The sequence below is a fragment of the Peromyscus maniculatus genome, chromosome 8 (genome assembly GCF_049852395.1).
Source record: "Peromyscus maniculatus bairdii isolate BWxNUB_F1_BW_parent chromosome 8, HU_Pman_BW_mat_3.1, whole genome shotgun sequence".
Classification (NCBI taxonomy): Eukaryota; Metazoa; Chordata; class Mammalia; order Rodentia; family Cricetidae; genus Peromyscus; species Peromyscus maniculatus.
Window position 1 is genome coordinate 33,801,401 of NC_134859.1, and position 14,290 is coordinate 33,815,690.

Sequence of the window (14,290 nt, forward strand, 5' to 3'; positions counted from 1 at the left end):
AGTTCCACAAAACAATTCATAAATCTCCAGTTAATAAAGCATATACGCATACACAAAATTGCATCTTGATTCTAAGTAGAAATACATTTCTTCATTTAAACAGTTTCATTTTTAACCCAATTCCAGAAAACCGTTCCTAGGTCATTACTATAAGTAAGCTCAAAATTGTCCCATTGCAATGAAATCTCTATTGTTCATTTCATTTAAGTACCAAAATTCAAATGATAAATATTGATACTAGTCTTCCAAATTTGAAGAAATCCATAACCAAAATGTTTTTGTAATTTTATCTCATTTTAAGTTCAAAAAGTTTAAATAAGAAATTTTGGTATCAGGCTTTTACTTCCAAATATGAAGAGACTTTTTTAACCAAAACTTTTTGCAGTTAATAATTTTTGTTCAAACAAGTGTCTCTGCAACTTTTGTTCTCACAGACAGACCTTTTTAGTTATAGTAAGATTTTAAACCGCACCGTTTTTGCTGTTAGCTCAGGTTTTTCTGTGCTGCGTTGATATTCCACGGATCTCAGCTGCGGATGCCTTGTGCTGGTTCTGGCGTCCGCCATTCTTGGCTTCTTAGCGGCTTCTGGAGCTTTTGAAATCATTTAGACTGCCTACTTTGCAGTCTATTAGGACACTATCTCCTATGTCTCAGGTGTTTTCACCATTTACATTAATAGACTCACACTTAACATTTACACTTTTTCACAAACTCACATATAACATTTTTTTGCCTTGCAAAGCATTTAGACTCATATTCAACATTTACACGTTTTTACAAACTCACATACAACATATTAACATCTACTTATTTATACTTTATAGAACTACTTTAGCAAATATATTTCCTATTAATTCTTATATACTTATCTTATTTCTTATTTAAACTTACATTTACAACTAGCATCTTACAAGCTTATTACTACATGTCTTAAGACTACCTTAGATACTTCTTACAAGCTTATATTCTTAAAGGAACTCTATTGATCTATTTTACAAACTTATATAGGCTACCATTAGCATATATCTAACTTAGCAAACACCTAAAGATTTCTTAACACAGATCTAACAAGACAGAATTTCTACAAACTCACATATCTTATTTTCATTTTTCTACTTCTTACTCTTAATTATCACCATCTCTATCAGATTCTCTTAACTAGACAGGAAGTACGTACATCATTTCTAAAGTTTACAGTTTATAGTTAGCTTTGTTATAAAGCACTGGGATTTAATGAGTGTTGTCATAGAGTTGTGATACTTGTTGTTAGGGGATTGTAACATTCTCAGGACGAAGCCACACTCCAAAGTTGCCAGTTCTCTCAGCCATTCCGGACAGGCAGAGATGCACTGTCAGCGGTAAACAGTTTTTAACTAGAGGCTGTCCCTTCACCCAAATTCATAATAGCTCCACTAAGAACTTCAACTCAAACAAACATTTCTATCACAGCAGTACTTTTGGTTTGTTCTACTGAAAAACTTTACGCTGAGGGTTAAATTACTGTATTGAGCTGCTGTAAAGCTTTTCGCCAAAAACTGCACAGCTATTAGGTGGTATTTTAAGGATTTTAAAGTGACTTGTTTGCTCTTATAGGTAGCTTTTTGTCATCCAACTGCCGTAAAAACTTTGCACAGCCATTAGGGTAAATAAGGCACTTTACCAACGGCGCCCCAAACCACGAAGCACCTAGTTCTGTATCCTTTCAATTTTTCAATGGAACTGACACTTAAACCCTTAGACGATTTTCCTCCTTATTCTTTTTAAAGGCTGTATTTTAAGTTTACCATGAATGTATTTTCGAGTTGACAAAAGCGTTTCAGGGCAATGTCGCCATCTTTAGCGGAAAAACTACATTTCCCAGAATGCATTTCCCTTATATCAGTCCATAATATCAGTCCCTTATATCAGTCCTTTATATCATTTCCCATAGTTCTTTTCAGGTTTGAGAGTCAACTGGTTCTCTTTTACCAGACTTGCTTACAAAATTTTTGCCCGGGAGGTTTGAACAAAGTTTTTTGCTTTTGCAACGGGAGATTTGAACAAGCATTTTACATTTTCAATTGTGGGACATTGGGAGATTTCTATTCTCCTCAGCTAGCTTCAACAGGTGTCTCTCCTTCATTAGACACTGGCCCCCGGATCAGATCCACACCTGCCTCGTTAGCGCGCATTGAGGCTGGCATTTCTGATAGCAACTTTCCTCGGGGCTTGTGTTTGTTTTAGCCAGTCAGTGAAAAACAAGATCATTTACAACAGCTTTTCCACAGCTCCTTCAGAGATTTTCTCCCACTGATCTTATTCTCATTTTGCTTGTTCCTTCCCCCCCAGATGCAGAGCTTCAGGTATCTATCTGCGGCTCTGTACCTCTGCTAGCTGCCTTTGGAGGTAGGGGCTTTTTTTTTCTCCCCCTGAATCTGCCTCAAACTCTAGCAGCTTTGTCAGGTCATGCATTTTTTGGGGAGGAATCTGTCTGCTCTGTTTCTTCGGAGTCTTTCTCCCAGACAGTTCCCAGTTTGGTCTCAGTTTATCCCCTCTACCCCAGAAACAGTTTCCGACACTAGAGCGGCGGCTTTCCCTGCTACTGAAGGTAGGGGCTTTTTGTCCGTTTGTTTTCGGGGTCTGTGTGGTTTGCGTACAGACTGAAAATCTAACAAGGGAGGTTTTTGCCATCTCTAAACTCCCATTAGGACAGGTGTTTTGCCTCATCAGGCCTTCACCTGGCCCAGTCCCCCAGTGGGTTGGGTTTGCTTGTCTGGGTGCTCAAGGACAGAGCTTATGGCAGAGGCAATCACCCCTCAGGGCTACACTCCCTCATCTCAGGGAGTCAGTTGAAATAAAGCTTTTCTCAAAGAGATGCTTTCTCTGACAGAAAAGAAAGCTTTACTCCTGGATAGTTCTGTTCTGCCCTGGCTGGGCTATTTCCCCAGACAGTGTTCTGACTCAGCAGCACAACTGCTTCAGACACAGTTCAGCTTTACTGTTTTCCCAGAAAGGTCCTTTCTCTGATAGGAAAGCTTTTTCTCAGATTTCTTTTTGTAGTTGTGGACCTTTCAACCCAGGACTTGTAGGAAAGTGGACAACGGTGCCGTTCCCACTGGCTTTAGCTTTGTTTGTTCATTAGCAATCTTCCCCTGGGTCCTGCACTTTCCTGCCTCAGCTCTTGCTCCAGGAAGTTTACAACTGTAGGAACCCTAGTATCCCCGAAATGCACTCCAACTCAGAGCCGCTGGCCAGTTGCCCCTGGGCTTTTGGTCAGAAGCGAGGATACAATGCTAACAGTTTGCATTGCTTCAGGGGATCTTTGCATTAGGACGATTAGGAGCACCTTTTCATTCTGAAACGCTCACTCAAAACCTTTGCTGCCTCAGCTCAGCTGTAACTGTGAAGCTTGACTATTTTGCTTTTCTCAGGTAAAGTTTCCTGCCCTTTTTGGGCCCTCTGTAGCTCTTCACCCACACTCTCCCCAAGTGTTTCCTTCAGGGTACTCTGACCCACTGTCTTTTACTAGCTTGAAGAGACAGAGCTTAGAAGGGGTTTTTAGAAACTTGTCCTTGCCTCCTGCATTGCAGGGATGATTGTTAAAGCTCGAGAGAGAACTTAGAGGTTTTGCTGTCTTAAGTTTGTTGTTTTCCCTTAGAGCTCATCACAGGTGGTCCCCATACTAAAATCTTCAGGTGATTCTAATTTTTGTCCTTCTGAGAAAGTTAAAGGCTTTAGTTTCTAAGTTTCTTAAGAGAGAAAGATTAAGGCTTTTTAGAGAGATTTTTCCCCCCAAAATTTTCAAGAAAAGCTTTATAGTTTGAGAAAGGTTTTTTTTCCCCCCCCCCAGGAGCAAGACCAACATTTCCCAAAACTTCCCAACTTTAAACTTTGATTTCTTACACCCCCATTTTTGCCTCAGGGAGAAATTACTTTCTCCTGCCGCTTGGACTTAGCATTTCAACTGTCCCCAGGTCAAAAGCTTCCATAGGAAACTTTTTCTTCCCCATAAGCTCAAAGAAGAGCTTTTTTACTACCCGAAAAGCCCAAAGAAAGATTTTTTTCCCCAGTTTGCTTTCAAAGCCCCCAAAGTTAGAAAATTGAGTTTTTCTGTCTAGTTGCCTTACTTATTTTTTCCTACACAATCTTATACTTTTAAGTTTTTCCTAACTATATTACTACCCTATATCTTATACTTATCACACATAGAAATTGAGAAAGGGATAGAAGATAGAAAATTTTGACAGAAGAGAATTTCGCTGCAGCATCGGACATCCTTCCAGTCCGCTTTCCTTTTCTCTCGAGGATAAAACGCCTGCCTTCCCAAAAAATATATATAAAAATATATATATATTCCATAACACCGGCATGCCTTTCCACTGGCAGGGCTAACTCAGCACTTTCACCAAAAACTCTGTAATAAAACTATTATTTTCCTTTATCTTTAGTCCCTATTACTTTGTCTTAAGTCCCTGTTCATTTGTCTTTAGTCCCCCCTTTTTTTGTCCCTTTTTTCTTTAGTCCCTTTTTTCCCCTTTCTTTAGTCCCTTTTTTCCCCCTTTCTTTAGTCCCTTTTTTTTTCCTTTCTTTAGTCTCTTTTTTTCTTTAGTCCCTGTTCACGGCGCCATTCTGTGGGGCGTTTACCCACCACCCCCACAGCTTCCCAGAGTTTTCTTGAGTGCGAGCAGCAGGAAATATTAGATAGAAGGATTTATAGCGGAGAATCTTGTGGAGATAAACAGATAGAAAATAAAGGATAGCCTCGAGAGGGCCTGGAACCTATTCCAACGGGCCCGGACTGTCTCTGGTCCAGGGTTTTTATAGAGACGCCAAGGGGTGGAGCAAAAGACCTCCTCCCCCAGCACAGCCAAGTGCAGGCCATCTCAGACACCTGCACTCAGGCCCGTGGTCCTGATCATCCTCTATTCGGACCTGCTGGGTAAAGCCACGAGGAACCCCAGAACGGGCTCCCACAGGGTGGGGTATAACAGTGATGGGGAATGGAACCTAGGGTCTTGTCATGCTATCCAACCACTCTACTGAGGGGAAAGACAGCAGCAGCAGTGAAGGATAAGAAAGGGTTTTTAGCTCTTAGCTATTGCTCTGACCTCTTGGGCTTTTAATTCTGCATTTGGCTCGGTGTTTCTTATTTTAAAAAGACTGTTACATCTACACTCTACGACTAAACTACACACCCAGCCCAAAACAGTGATACTGCAAAATAGAAATAAAGGAAATTAAAATGTATATTTAAAAAAAAAAAAACAACTTCCTTTTTATTAAAAAAAAAAGTCACCAAGCCACTACTCTGAAGCCGTAAATCCTCCTACAACCCAAATTAATTTCTTTTGGAAAATAATACAAATGACTCATTCATAGGTACAATAAAAAATTTTTAGGTAAAAATGAAGACTAATTTGCTGAATTGTTTCTCCCAAGATACACAAAACACTTTAAAATGTCACATAAACACAAGAAGAATTTGGCAAATACTATTTTTTAAGATGGAAATAACCTGGAATTCTGTATTAAAATTATGGCAGGACATCAGGCCTACCACACGCCTGAAACTATTTATCTTGTCCACAGACCATGCTAGAAGACCAGATTGGTACCTAGCCCAATCATCATCATAGAGGAGGCTTCCTCTGGCAGCTGATGGGAGCAGATGTAGAGACCCATACTCAAATGTTAGGTGGAGCTCAGGAACTTAGCAGAAGAGGGGGAAGATGGATTACAGGAGCCAGTAGAGTCTAGGACACCAAGAGAACACAGTCCACAGAATCAACTACGCAGGGCTCATAGGGGCTCACAAAGACTGAAGCAGCAACCACGCAGCCTGCATGGGTCTGCACTAGGTCATCTGCATACATGCTGTGCTTGTTTACCTTGGTGTTTGTGTGGGGCTTCTGGGAGTGGAGTGGGAGTGTCTGATTCTTTTGCCTGGTCTTGGAACCCTTTTCCTCCCCCTGGGCTGTCTCATCCAACCTTGGTATGAGGGTTTGTGTCTAGTCTTATTGCATCTTATTATGCCATGTTCGGTTGGTATCTCTGGGTGGCCTGCTCTTTTCTGAGGAGCAGTGGAGCCCAAGGGAGGAGGGGGAGACGACTGAGTGGAGTGGAGGGAGGGAAGGCTGCAGTCAGGATATATTGTGTAAGAAAATACATTTTAGAAAAAGAAATGTTTCCTCTGGGCTCATCTCATTGCCCACTTAACCTCTCTAAGAAATTAAATAGCTGTAGTACATGCTATTGCTTCTGCCCGAAATGCCATGGATAACACATGGTCTCTAGACTTTACTCAAATGCCAAGCTAGATATCTAAATCCAAAAGGACAATTATCTCTCCCCAATACAGGAATTTACTATCTCTTGTTCTAAGCTATTCTCAACCTTGAAAATTTGGTATACAGCTGTATTGACTAACCTCACCTTAATTTAAACCTACCTATTACAGTAAGCAGCACCCCAAGAGTATTTATTTATATTTTAAATATTTTTATATGGCCATCTAGTGGTGAGTTCATAATCAAGGGAGATTCAAGGGAGAAAGCTGTGATAGTTTTAAAAAAAATAGAAGCTGTAGTCTATCTTATCAGGAATATGAAAAACTTAGTACCTAAGCTTCAAGTGGTGAAGGCAAAAATCAAGTGAAATCAGACTAAAGAACCTTGCTACTGTCCATGGGAACTCAGACAGAATGCTGCTTCTATGACAGTTAGGGATAAAAGAAAAAAGTCAAAGCAAGCAAACATCAACAGCCATAATAGCAAAACTGAGTTGAATCCCTGCCATTTTTTTTCCACATTCACTACTTTTCAGGCCTATCAGGCACTTTGCATGCATTGAAATGGTAACAACCCTCAAGCCAAGTGTGGCAGTGTGGGCCTCTAATACCATGGAGAGGCAGCCTGGACTACATAGTAAATTCCAGGCCAGCCAAGGAATTTTGGCTCTACATAGGAGACTTTGTCTCAAAAATACAGGCAAGGCAGGCAGGCAGGCAGGCAGACAGACAGACAGACAGACAGACAGTTTTTTTTAGATCTTAAAAAAATTAGCTTTTGATACAATTAATTAGCCCTTGATACTCAATACTATTATTCTACAAATACAAAAAGGAAAATCTAGAAAATGAGAAACAGCTACTATGCAGTATCTGTATTATCTTAATTCTCATAGCAACCCATGAGATAAAACCTGTCCTTTCTTTACAGGAGGAAACCACACACAGAGTTTAAAATAAAACATTTGCCCAGTATTGCACACTTCCAGTAGAGTTAAAAAATTTCTGAACCATAGCTTACTGCTTGTCTATCACTAATTCTAGTACTTTCAAAACTGTTAAGAGTATGCTAGCTTTTCTACACTCTATGCTGATGTCCATATCCTCTCATTAAGACCTAAATGAACTCTCTAATCCCAGTATCCTGACCCCTTTCATCCAATCTCCCTATTTTTACACCTCACATGTAACATCTCTCCACCCCAACTCCATGGACTCCCACCATATACAGGAAGATGTTCTGACACTCAGAAAGGCAGCCAAGGCTGTTCCTAACTTCTATTCCTATCTCTCATCCTTGCTACCTATGTTGCACAGTCCAAGTCATGCATGACTGTGGACAAGCTGCTGCTTTCTCTGAAATCCTCTATTCGGCCTGACAATCCGTATCCATCTCCTAACTGCAGCTCAAAGATCACTGAAGTAACTCCTTCAAAGTTCTCAGGCAAAATTAGATTCTTCCTAAGGACACACAAAATGCTTTATATATTTCTAATTACCACAGAACCTCATGTCGATTTATCTCTGCACCACTGCAAACACACTTTGAATTGAATAATATTATTTTCAAATACTGTATTCAAGTATAAGCAGTTCTATATAACATAACACTTGTTTTGAAAAATATGAATTTGCTCCAACATGACTGACTTAGTACTGAACAATCTGAGTACACTGCAAATTTGTCACTTGTTTATGTGCTATTTTGCCTGTGGGGGAAAAAAACACTAGATGAAGACAGAAAAATGCCCCAGGTAAAACTGAGCTGTACAAAAATATATACATGATAACACACAGGAACATTAACCAGCAAGTCAGCTCCTCCTGTGCTGTGGATCACACCCATTCAATTCTGGTGTCACAGCTTTCCCGGCTTGAGGTAACTCTCCTAGCAATTCAGAGTAACTTACAAAGAGCAACCCTGTGGATGTCCAACCACTCAAAAGAAACCAGGTGGTTTTTGAATACCACAACTTTTGTAATATTTATCTACTTCTTAACCATTTAACATGAAAAAAAATGCTACCATTATAGTTGGACTTTCCTTTGGGCTGCCAGCTCACAAATAACAACATGGAGACATTGTTAATTATGAAAGCTTGACCTTAGTTTAGGCTTTTTCCCAACTGGCTCTTATGACTTAAATTAACCTGTTTTTCTTAATCTATGTTCTGCCACGTGACTTGGTTACCTCTCCTCTGTGCTGCATGTCCAACTTCTTCAATGTCTTCCTGGCATCTCTTGTGTGCCTAGATTCAGAGTTCTCTCTGCCTATAAGTCCTGCCTATTCTCTCCTGTCTAGCTGTTGACCACTTAGCTCTTTATTAAACCAATCACAGTGACACATCTTCACACAGTGTAAAAAAAATATTCTGCAACAGTTCCTCATTTCTGAATAAATAAAAAGGAAAGGCTTTAACTTTAACACAGTAAAACTATATACAATAAGAACAATTATCAGGTAAGAATTACATTCACAATGTTCAGTCCATTTGTATTTCACAAATTCAACTACTCCATTATCTATCCTCTCTCGATGAGTCCAAACTTTTGTACCTAACTTACTTTCTATTATGACTAAGGAAAACTATAACTATCTAGTCTTCAACCCTATCAAAGGTCCACGAAGGATATAACATTACCTGAGTAAACAGGAAGTCAGAGCAAGCAACTTCCAAAACTAAGAAACAACAAAGACATTTGGCTGCCTGGACAGTGACCCCAGGAGTCCTCTGCAATGTTGGGGCACCAATCTTTGGCCTACAGGCCTAAACTATCTGACAGACTCTTCTATGAAGCAGGAATTTTGAAGGACTGTCTCACCTTGTCTTGGCAAAGTTTGGCAGTTGTCTTCGTGTCCTGTCTGTCCAGTTTGGACAGCATACTGTCAGTAATCAAGGCAAGGGCAGTTTCTTTGCCCAGTGGCTAACTTTGCCACAAATGAAAGCAAACTCCATATGGAGGTTTTTCAATGCCCATCATCCTTTTTTAAAGTAGATAGGTGCTGTCAGGAGCAGATGTGTCTCACTGTCATGAAATGCCTTATATTATTAAAACATCTTAAATGCCATATTTGGTAAGTTTTTAAAGTGTTTGAAAACCATCTATCTAAAAATATATGTTTAACCTTGAAAACATACCTAATATGACTGCAAGTTTGATTGTTATTATAGATAACTACTAACCTGTATTTCTTAAGTATCCTAAACAGTTTGTAATAAAGCTTTTAAGGACTAGAACTATACATTTTAAAATGAGCTGTACAGGAACAATACCTTAAACAAGAGTATAAACATATATACAGTATAACAAAAATAACCTTAAATTTGTAACAATATACAAAAATTCATACCAATGTATTTAAGATTAATAGTTGCTGTTTAGTTTAAAAGTAGATTCAATAACCTATTCTTTTATTCTATCATTCCTTCAGCATTCTTAACAAGTTCCTGCTCTTTTTAACGTTTTGGGTATTATCCTGGGATTCCACTTCCTCCCAAGTCCTGTGATTTCCATACAAAACCTGTAATATCAGCTTTATTAAGAGTTCTATAACCAGGTGGTAGTGGCACATGCCTTAAATCCCAGCTCTCAGAAGGCAGATGCAGGTGGATCAAGGCCAGCCTGGTCCACAGAGCAAGTGCTAGGACAGCCAAGAACACACAGAAAAACCCTGTCTCAAAAACCCAAAAGGAAAAATTAAAAAGTAGTAAAAATAAAGAGCTCTATGGCTTCACAGTCTCAATATTCTACTTTCAGAAATTTTAAGGAAAAATTCTTGTCTTTCTCCCAAAATTTCACAAGATACTATATCCTAACAAACCATCATAATATTTCTAGACAGCCTAACTGCTTTGATTTCTAGTTGAGCAAAGAGTTAAGTGTTCCATTTAAGTTCTCCAGCCTGCCTAAACCTCTAAGAAGCAAAGTTCACAAACTTGACGTTTCCTGTGTACCATTTTAGGGCTTTCACTGTTTTGACTGCTTTTAACATCTTCCAAAACACTGACATTCTGATTTTATATGGCCCTTTATTATATAGCAATTGGGCAGTCTTCAAGCCCATTACAAAAGGAGCCACACAAATACCATATTCAGCCGGCATCATTGGTGCACGCCTCTAATCCCAGCATTTGGGAGGCAGAGCCAGGCAGATCTTTGTGAGTTTGAGGCCAGCCTGGTCTACAAAGGGAGGCACCAAAACTGTTATACAGAGAAACCCTGTCTCAAAAAACCAACAAAGAAAAAAAATGCCATATCCAAGTCAAAAAACAGTCACTCAGTATTAGTCCAAGTATAATTTGAATTTTATTTGTACAGTCTCTATTCCCCACACTGAGATGCCAAGTTATCTTTAAATCACTTTGTTCCTTGCTTAAAAAATCAGACCCTCCTTTGCTACAGGAGAAAGGAACTAGCTTTTAACTTAGCAAGCAGTCCTTCAAAATCTAGGCTAGACACACCTTTGTCAAGTTGTTCTCAAGTCACTCCCACTGTTCCAGTAACATCTTACCATTGGCCTTACCCCCAAACCTGATACCTCAGTACACTCACTGTTCCCTTTGTTTAGAATGATCCCCTTCTCCAACTTGGCAAGCTTCTAGTCAGTGTTACTTTTTTTAAACTGGCACCACACCCTCCATAAATTTAATCATTCTTCTGTTCCTTGAAGCACTTTGTACACCCATTACTCCTATTCAGGACAGAAGGCAGAACATGAATACGGTCACCTCTGAATTCTCATCATCTACCTCAGGACCATCATATGCTATTCCTCAATGTTCAACCTATCAGAAAAATATAAATGGACAAAAGAAAAGTAAAACCCAAAGGGTAAAATTAGGCAGCCTGAATCAGCCTCCATCTTAGACTCAAATAACCATTCTTTCCTTCTTTAATTACTTATTCAAATACCAAACTCTATTGCAATCCTTTGTACTCCAATGCACATATACTATGCATATGCAGTTATACTTGGGTTTAGCCAGCACTTACAAGTGGTGTTTATTAATCACATTTCATTGTAACATGGCTACCTCCATTGCCTGGTAACAAGTACAATTAAGGAAAAATGTACACCAACAAAAGATTTTGTAGAAGCTAAAAGGTTTCAAAAAATTAAAACCAGAACTTTCTCCTCCACAACAAAAGTGTGTGTGTATATATATATATATATATATATATATATATATATATATATATATATACACACACAGTACTGCATACTTATAATTTAATCTTAAGTATACATTTTAGGTGAATATATGTGAACATTCTCAAAATAACAAAACATTTAAGCCAGAGCTTCCTAACCAGTGGATCTTGCACATAGGAGAGGGTTGCAAATGTATTGAAGATATTGCTCTCTCACCACACAAGGACCAAAGAATACAACTATAGGCTACCTCAATCATTTATTCCAGTACCTTACATATATTACCTTTCTGAGCTGCACTATATGAAAAACTCAGTCATAGTGCTTCACACCTTTAATCTTTAGACAGGGTTTCCCTGTGTAGTTTTGGTGCCTTTCCTGGATCTCGCTCTGTAGACCAGGCTGGCCTCAAACTCACAGAGCTCCACCTCGCTCTGCTGGTATTAAAGGCATGCGCCACCACCGCCGCCACCTTTAATCTTAGCACTCCAGAGGGAGAGACAGGAGGATCTCTGAGTTCCAGGCCAGCAGGGACTATATATTGAGACCCTGTCCCCTGCCACCTTTTTTTTTTTAAAGGTTAATATGGGTACAGTTGGATGTCTAAACATTAACCAAAATACTAGTTAAAAATGCATGTGTAGTATTTATTTGTAGTCAGGCCCAAGTTCTGTACACCAACTTCTGCCTGATCAATTAAAAAAAAAAAAAAAAAGCCTGAAATTTCCCAGCCACCAGACACATCTGAAGTTACATAGGATTGACTTCCAAGGACACATCTCAAGTTACACAAGAAAACTTTCTGTCCAGGTTAGCAAGCACCGCGCACACCTACTGAGAAATGGTCACACTGATCTACCTTAAATAATATCTACTGTTGAAACACCTCCCTCCGTGTCTAAAAAAAACCAAATACTTAATGACTAGAACACACTTAACATGTCTTCACAAATACACAAAACCTGTTAACTGTATTTGCCCTCTTAACTGTATTATCTTGGTCGAGTCACCTTATTCTTTCTAGGGTTCAGTTTTCTTGTGGGCAGTGTAAGAGAATTAGACTCGACCACTAGTTCCATATAATTTTTAACTCTAAAATTTATTCTAGAAAGCATCACATTCAAAACACTAGCAGCAATTAATTACAAAAAGCCAAATATGTCTTCACTATCTTTTGACCAGCCTACAGAACTGCTGTGGAATAGTGGAGAATTCCAGGGAAGTGTGGAAAACGGTGCTATTACACACCGAATTGGTTTTTGCTTAATTCACAGTCCCTCTCTTCTCCAAAGTTAAAAATCCCAAGCACAGGTAGGCAAGAATTTAGCCCTAGCAATAATCGGGCAGTCTACCTGCAAAACAGGTTTGCCTGTACTCGAATTCAAGGAGATTGTTTAAACGCAGTAACAAGACGACGTTCACAATGTTGTCATTTGCAATCAACAGCTAAAAGCAAAGATTACAGCTGCTTCTGAACAGACTCTGAAGACCGTGTCAAAGTAGAAAGGGTCAAAGGGGGATGGAAAATGTTACCAAAAATAAAATAAAGAAATAACCACTGGCGTTGAAACATGAAAAGGCTAGGTTCGCTTCGGTTAAACTAGGGAAAAATGTCTTCGAGGTATTGGTACTCCAATCCTGAGTCCAATAATCTCTACATCTGATAATTACTTCTTTGGCCACGTAATCCGCCCCGCCCTAACAGTAAACGTCTGCGTTAAACTGACTTTAAGATACTTTGGGGAGGAAAAAGGTGAGCGCCGCTGTTGGTCCACGGAGTGCCAAGTTCCACGCCGCACAGTGCGCCACCCCACACAGCCACTTCACCAAAGTTGCCACCGGTCTTAGCCCCGAGTCCCGGGACACCAGGTGCGCGTGACCAGAAGAACCAGGGGGTGGGGTGGGGGGGGTCCCCAGAAGCTAGGGCTCACGCCACCGCCCCCTCTGGACGCCGCCGCTCTGCCGTCAATCAACACTGCCCCCCACCCCCGACACCCACCCTGGCCGAGACCCCGGGACACCGCGCGGGGGCGCGGCCCGGGGGAACCGACGGGGGGGGGGGGGGGATCGCGACTGCTGTGTGTCAAGGAGGGGGGACCGACAGACGTCACTCCGAGAACTACTAAGTTGTGTGTGAGTGCGCGCTCGGGGTCCCCAGGGCACGACCCCCGCGGGATGGGAGGGCGCAGGCAACAGAGCCTCGGCGGGACTTGGCTGAGCCCGTCGCGCTCACCTCTCGAGCTGCGCCGCCTTCCTCCGCCGCCGCCGCCGCCGCTGCCGCCGCCTCCTCCCGGTGAGTGCAGCGGGGTCTGCCCTGTGGAACCACCATACCAGTCCCGCCCGCTGCTGCAGCGCCGCCGCCGCCGCCGCCGCCGCTCCTCAGCCGCCTCAGCCGCCGCTCTTTGTTCCCCCCTCCTCAGGCGCCGCTCCTCAGCCGCCCGCCTCGGCCGCCCGGACCCCGCGAGCCGCCGCTACGCTCGGCCGCCCCCTCGGCCCCCGGCCTCGCCCTCCTCGCCGCGCTCGCCGCCGCCTTCGCCTCCGCGCCGTCGACGCCGCCGCCACCGACGCCGACGCCTCCTCTTCCGCGCCCCCCTCGTTTTCATTGAAAGCAAACAAGCATCATGGCGGCGGCCGCCGTCCCCCTCCCACCCCAGCCAGCGAGCGCCCCGCTCACCGCCGCCTCGCCAACATCCTGCCTTCCCATTGGCTGGCACTGCCGGGCGCGACCATTCCGCGTCAGGCGGGGGGGGGTCTCCGCAGGCCGCCGCTTAAGCCCGGGCTCCTGACCCCCGCGTCGCGGAGCAGTGAGCCGGCCCGGCGCGCTCCTGCCCGCCCTCCCTGCCTCTCTTCCCGCTCTCTCTGCGCCTAGC

General features: G+C 42.0%; 1 protein-coding gene across 2 annotated transcripts in view; it reads right to left on the reverse strand.

Moving 5' to 3' along the window:
- Cnot6 (CCR4-NOT transcription complex subunit 6) overlaps window positions 1–13,785 on the reverse strand; it is a 49,112-nt gene extending 35,327 nt beyond the window's left edge. For both annotated transcript variants that reach the window (XM_006987103.4, XM_006987102.4), the window contains exon 1: window positions 13,654–13,785. The gene's annotated coding sequence lies outside the window, so the exon portion shown is untranslated. The remainder of the gene's footprint in view (window positions 1–13,653) is intronic.
- Window positions 13,786–14,290: the final 505 nt, after the last annotated feature.